The sequence below is a fragment of the Triticum aestivum genome, chromosome 3B (genome assembly GCF_018294505.1).
Source record: "Triticum aestivum cultivar Chinese Spring chromosome 3B, IWGSC CS RefSeq v2.1, whole genome shotgun sequence".
Taxonomy (NCBI): Eukaryota; Viridiplantae; Streptophyta; class Magnoliopsida; order Poales; family Poaceae; genus Triticum; species Triticum aestivum.
This window is the reverse complement of record NC_057801.1, coordinates 462,488,651-462,495,304: the sequence shown is the minus strand read 5'-3', so window position 1 is coordinate 462,495,304 and position 6,654 is coordinate 462,488,651.

Genomic DNA, 6,654 nt, shown 5'->3' with positions numbered 1-6,654 from the left:
GCTTGGAGCGTCTTGTATTATTTGCGTCTTTGCTTGTTAGTTTACCACAATCATCCTTGCTGTACACACCTTTTGATAGAGCCATACATGAATTGGAATTTGCTAGAATACTCTATGTGCTTCACTTATATCTTTTGAGCTTAATAGTTTTGCTCATAATGCTTCACTTATATCTTTTGAGCATGATAATTTTTGCTCTAGTGCTTCACTTAGATCTTTTAGAGCACGGCGATGGATTTGTTTTAAAGAAACAATTGATCTCTCATGCTTCACTTAGATTATTTTGAGAGTCGTTAATAGCATGGTAATTTGCTTAATATTAATATACTTGGTGTTCAAGATATGTGAAACTTTCTTTTGAGTGAATTGAATACTAAGATAAGTTTGATGCTTGATAATTGTTTTGAGATATGGAGATGATAATATCAAAGTCGTGCTAGTTGAGTAATTGTGAATTTGAGAAATGCTTGTGTTGAACTTTGCAAGTCCCGTAGCATGCATGTATGGTTAAAGTTGTGTAACAAATTTGAAACATGAAGTGTACCTGGCTTGTGCATCCTTATGAGTGGCGGTCGGGGACGAGCGATGGTCTTTTCCTACCAATCTATCCCCCTAGGAGCATGCGCGTAGTACTTGATTTTTGATGACTTCTAAATTTTTGCAATAAGTATATGAGTTCTTCTGACTAATGTTCAGTCCATGGATTATACGCACTCTCACCTTTTCGCCTTTGCTAGCCTCTTCGGTACCGTGCATTGCCCTTTCTCACCTTGAGAGTTGGTGCAAACTTCGCTGGTGCATCCAAACCCCGTGATGCGATACGCTCTATCAAATAAACCTCCTTATATCTTCCCCAAAATATCCACCATACCTACCTATCATGGCATTTCCATAGCCATTCCGAGATATATTGCCATGCAACTTCCATCATCATCATCATGACATACATTAATTTTGTCATATTACCATTGCATGATCATGTAGTTGACATCGTATTTGTGGCAAAGCCACCATGCATTATTTTCCATACATGTCACTCTTGATTCATTGCACCATCCCGGTGTACCGCTAGAGGCATTCATATAGAGTCATATCTTGTTCTAAGTTTCGAGTTGTAATCCTTATGTTGTAATCAATAGAAGTGTGATGATCATCATTGTTAGAGCATTGCCCAAATAAAAAAAGAAGAGAAAGGCCCAAAAAAAGGCCCAAAAATAAAGAAAATAAAAAGGGCAATGCTACTATCTCTTTTTCCACACTTGTGCTTCAAAGTAGCACCTTGTTCTTCATGTAGTGAGTCTCATATATTGTGCTCCAAAGTAGCACCTTGTTCTTCATGTAGTGAGTCTCATATATTGTGCTTCAAAGTAGCACCTTGTTCTTCATGTAGTGAGTCTCATAAGTTGTCTTTTTATACTAGTGGGAATTTTTCATTATAGAACTTGGCTTGTATATTCCTACGATGGGCTTCCTCAAATGCCCTAGGTCTTCATGAGCAAGCGAGTTGGATGCACACCCACTAGTTTTCTTTTGTTGAGCATTCATAGCTCTAGTGCATCCGTTGCATGGCAATCCCTACTCCTCATGTTGACATCAATTGATGGGCATCTCCATAGCCCGTTGATTATCCTCGTCAATGTGTGACTTTCTCCTTTTTTTGTCTTCTCCACACAATCCTCATCATCATATTCTATTCCACCCATAGTGCTATATCCATGGCTCACGCTCATGTATTGCATGAAGGTTGAAAAAGTTTGAGATTATTTAAGTATGAAACAATTGCTTGGCTTGTCATCGGGGGTATAGAAGTTGGGAACATCTTTGTGTGACAAAAATGAAGCATAGCCTAACTATATGATTTTGTAGGCATGAACTTTCTTTTGCCATGCTATTTTGAGAAGACATGATTGCTTTGATTAGTATGCTTGAAGTATTATTATTTTTTATGTCAAGATGAAGTTTTGTCTTGAATCTTTCGGATCTGAATATTCATGCCACAGTTAAGAAGATTTACATTGAAATTATGCCAAAGTATCACTCCGCATCAAAAATTCTTTTTTATCATTTACCTACTCGAGGATGAGCGGGAATTAAGCTTGGGGATGCCTGATACGTCTCCAACGTATCTATAATTTTTTATTGCTCGATGCTACTTCATCTACTGTTTTGGACTATATTGGGCTTTATTTTCCACTTTTATATTATTTTTGGGACTAACCTATTAACCGGAGGCCCAACCCAGAATTGCTGTTTTTTTGCCTATTTCAGTGTTTCGAAGAAACGGAATATCAAACGGAGTCCAAACGGAATGAAACATTCGGGAATGTGATTTTCTCACCGAACGTGATCCAGGAGACTTGGACCCTACTCCAAGAAGCAGAAGAGTCGGTCACGAGGGTGGGGGGCATGCCCCCCTGCCTCGTGCCCCCCCTGTTGCTACACCGACATACTCCTTCCTCCTATATATACCTATGTATCCCCAAACGATCAGAGACAGAGCCAAAAACCTAATTCCACCGCCGCAACTTTCTGTATCCACGAGATCCCATCTTGGGGCCTGTTCTGGAGCTCTGCCCGAGGGGGCATCTACCATGGAGGGCTTCTACATCAACACCATAACCCCTCCGATGAAGTGTGAGTAGTTTACTTCAGACCTTCGGGTCCATAGCTAGTAGCTAGATGGCTTCTTCTCTCTTTTTGGATCTCAATACAATGTTCTCCCCTCTCTTGTGGAGATCTATTCGATGTAATCTTCTTTTTGTGGTGTGTTTGTTGAGACCGATGAATTGTGGGTTTATGATCCAGCTTATCTATGAATCATATTTGAATCTTCTCTGAATTCTTTTATGTATGATTGAGTTATCTTTGCAAGTCTCTTCGAATTATCCGTTTGGTTTGGCCAACTAGATTGGTCGTTATTGCAATAGGAGAAGTGTTTAGCTTTGGGTTCAATCTTGCGGTGTCCTTTCCCAGTGACAGCAGGGGCAGCAAGGCACGTATTGTATTGTTGCCATCGAGGATAACAAGATGGGGTTTTTATCATATTGCATGAAGTTATCCCTCTACATCATGTCATCTTGCTTAAGGCGTTACTGTGTTTTTAACTTAATACTCTAGATGCATGCTGGATAGCGGTCGGTGAGTGGAGTAATAGTAGTAGATGCAGAATCATTTCGATCCACTTGTCTCGGACGTGATGCCTATATACATGATCATACCTAGATATACTCATAACTATGCTCAATTTTGTCAATTGCTCAACAGTAATTTGTTCACCCACCGTAGAATACTTATGCTCTTGAGAGAAGCCACTAGTGAAACCTATGGCCCCCGGGTCTATTCTCATCATATCAATCTCCATCACTTTATTATTTGCTTTGTTTTTACTTTTCCTTTTACTTTTCACTTTGCATCTCTATATCAAAAAATACCAAAAATATTATTTATCATCTCTATCAGTCTCACCCTCGTAAGTGAACGTGAAGGGATTGACAACCCCTAATCGCGTTGGTTGCGAGTAGCTATCGTTTTGTGTAGGTACGAGGGACTTGTGCGTGGTCTCCTACTGGATTGATACCTTGGTTCTCAAGAACTGAGGGAAATACTTACGCTACTTTGCTGCATCATCCTCTCCTCTTCGGGGAAATCCAACGCAGTGCTCAAGAGGTAGTAGACCCCATGTCCCCCATTTATCGCACGCATTCACCACACCACAAACGGTCGTGAGAATGGCAACTGCTCCCCTCGGCACAGCGGATCCGCCCGGGTGCTGAGGCGCAGTAGTGGCGGGCCCAGCCCGCTGTCACATCCCATCAGGGGCGTGGGGTGGCAGGCTGGCCGGGCTGGCGCGCGCCGCGTGGCGTGACTATGGCGGGCGGCGGCCCGGGAAGCTTAGCAGGCACGCCACCTGTTTTCCCGCCTTAGAGTTCAAAATCAATCCAATAGTTCCGCCTAGGCGAGGCCGGCTTCAGCAGTCGGCCAACCGCAAGTCAGACCAACGCTCTCCCGGAGCTCGGTGAGGGGGTGAAGCCACTGAGACTTCGCGGCCCCTCGACCACAACGCCTCACCGGCTTCAGGGACTACTGTCGGAGTAATGGGCCACGAGTAGGCTCACCCGAGTCCCAGAATTTATGAAGAACTTGGGCCGGCTCTGCCTTGCCGTGCCCCAGGACGAAGCTCCACCCTTTGGGAGCTGGCAAGCCCAACGGCCGGCTGCCAAAGGACGGCTGACCACCAACTGACGGAATCATGAGCGACCGGCCCCCACCGGCCGGCCTCTATTGAAGACGACATCCGGCAGACGGCTGCCGCGCACCCTCAGAGTTTGTGCCCCCATCAGGAGGACAAGATGGGGCGTGGCAACAGTGAAGCCTCACCCCCCAATCCCGGGGTCAGCGTGGCCACAGTGTCCCGTACGGGCAGAGATCTTCGCATGGCGTGGCACTGTTGCCACTCTCCCCTCACATCACTTTGGGCAGGTGGAGCCCCACTCCCCACGACGGCCTATCGGTATGGCCGGCAGGCTGCGGGCCCTGCCGGCCAGGGACATCCCAGAGGACGGTACACGCCGGACCAGACGAACCAAATGAGGGTCGGCCTCTAGCAGGCAGCCGCCCCTCCCTCGAAGCCCGTGCACCCTTAAACTGAAGAGACCAGGTGTGGCTATAGTGATCTCCCATCAGGCGGCAGGGACTGTAGCCACACTGAGATGACCAAGCCAGCATCATTAGCAGCACGGCTATAGTGACCAGCCGGCGACCAGACCCGCCAGCGGTGGGGGCGGCCTGTCAGCTCCTTACCAGACCGAGCGGCGGGGCCCACAGGGCGGCAGGGCCCACAGGGCGGCGGGCCCCAGCAGTCGGCGGAGAAGCCGGAGGCCGGAGACGCTGACAGCCGGGCCCGGCAGCCGGCCAGATTACCATTGTACCCCTGGGGGTAGGCATATATAAACCCCCCAGGGCACCCATGCAAAGGGTTCCCACCCCATTAGACCTAGCCACGTACCTAGGGCAGGAGAGAGCTAGCCTTGCCTTCTCCTTCCTCTAGCACACAGCTCAAGGAGCAACTTGTATCACTTGTGCCTTTAGTGATCATGCGGAGACCCCGCAGAGCAGGACTAGGGGTGTTATCTCCTAGGAGAGCCCTGAACCTGGGTAAAGTTCGTCGGGGTTCGTGTCTACGCCTCATCCCACTTCCGGGCACCGGGGACGTTCTACTCGCTCCCACCATGATAAGCCATCCTTTGGCATATGTCGCACCCAACCCCCGACACTCTTTTTCTCTCATTTTTTATTTTATTTTTTTATTTGGCCTTTCTCTTTTTTATTTGGCCTTTCCCTTTTTTTTATTTGGTGGGCTCTTTGGCCCCTTTTTTTCTTTTTTATTTAAAGTCCGAAGTCTCATCCCGACTTGTGGGGGAATAATAGTCTTCATCATCCTTTCCTCACTTGGGACAATGCTCTAATAATGAAGATCATCACACTTCTATTGATTTACAACTCAAGAATTACAACTCAACACTTAGAACAAAATATGACTCCATATGAATGCCTCCAGCGGTGTACCGGGATATGCAATGAATCAAGAGTGACATGTATGAAAATTATAAGGGTGGCCTTGCCACAAATACAATGTCAACTACATGATCATGCAAAGAGCAATATGACAATGATGGAGCGTGTCATAATAAATGGAACGGTGGAAAGTTGCATGGCACTATATATCGGAATGGCTATGGAAATGCCATAATAGGTAGGTATGGTGGCTGTTTTGAGGAAGGTAAATAATGGGTGCATGGTACCGGCGAAAGTTGCGCGGCACAATAGAGGCTAGCAAAGTGGAAGGATGATTGTGCGTATATCCATGGACTCACATTAGTCATAAAGAACTCATATACTTATTGCAAAAGTCTACTTGCCCTTGAAGCAAAGTACTACTATGCATGCTCCTAGGGGAAGGGTTGGTAGGAGTTAACCATCGCGTGATCCCGACCTCCACTCATAAGGAAGACAATTAAAAGAGCACCCCATGCAACAAATTTGTCACACAACTTTTACCATACGTGCATGCTATGGGACTTGCCAACTTCAACACAAGTGTTTATCAATTTCATAATTACCCACTAGCACGACTCTAACATTACCACCTCTATATCTCAAAACAATTATCAAGCATCAAATTGATCCTAGTGTTTTATGCACTTTCTATGATAGTTTTTATTATACCCAACTTGGATGCTCATCATTCTAGGACCAAATTTATAACCATAGCAAATACCATGCTGTTCTAAAAGACTCTCAAAATAATATAAGTGAAGCATGAGAGATCAACAATTTCTTCAAAATTAAGCCACGGCCATGCTCTAAAAGATATAAGTGAAGCACTAGAGCAAAAACTATCTAGCTCAAAAGATATAAGTGAAGCGCATAGAGTATTCTAATAAATTATAATCAAGTGGGCTTCTCCCAAAAGGTGTGTACAGCAAGGATGATTGTGGAAAACTAAAAAGCAAAGACTAATATCATACAAGATGCTCCAAGCAAAACACATATCATGTGGCGAATAAAAATACAGCTCCAAGTAAAGTTACCAATGAACGAAGACGAAAGAGGGGATGCCTTCCGGGGCATCCCCAAGATTAGGCTTTTGGCTAT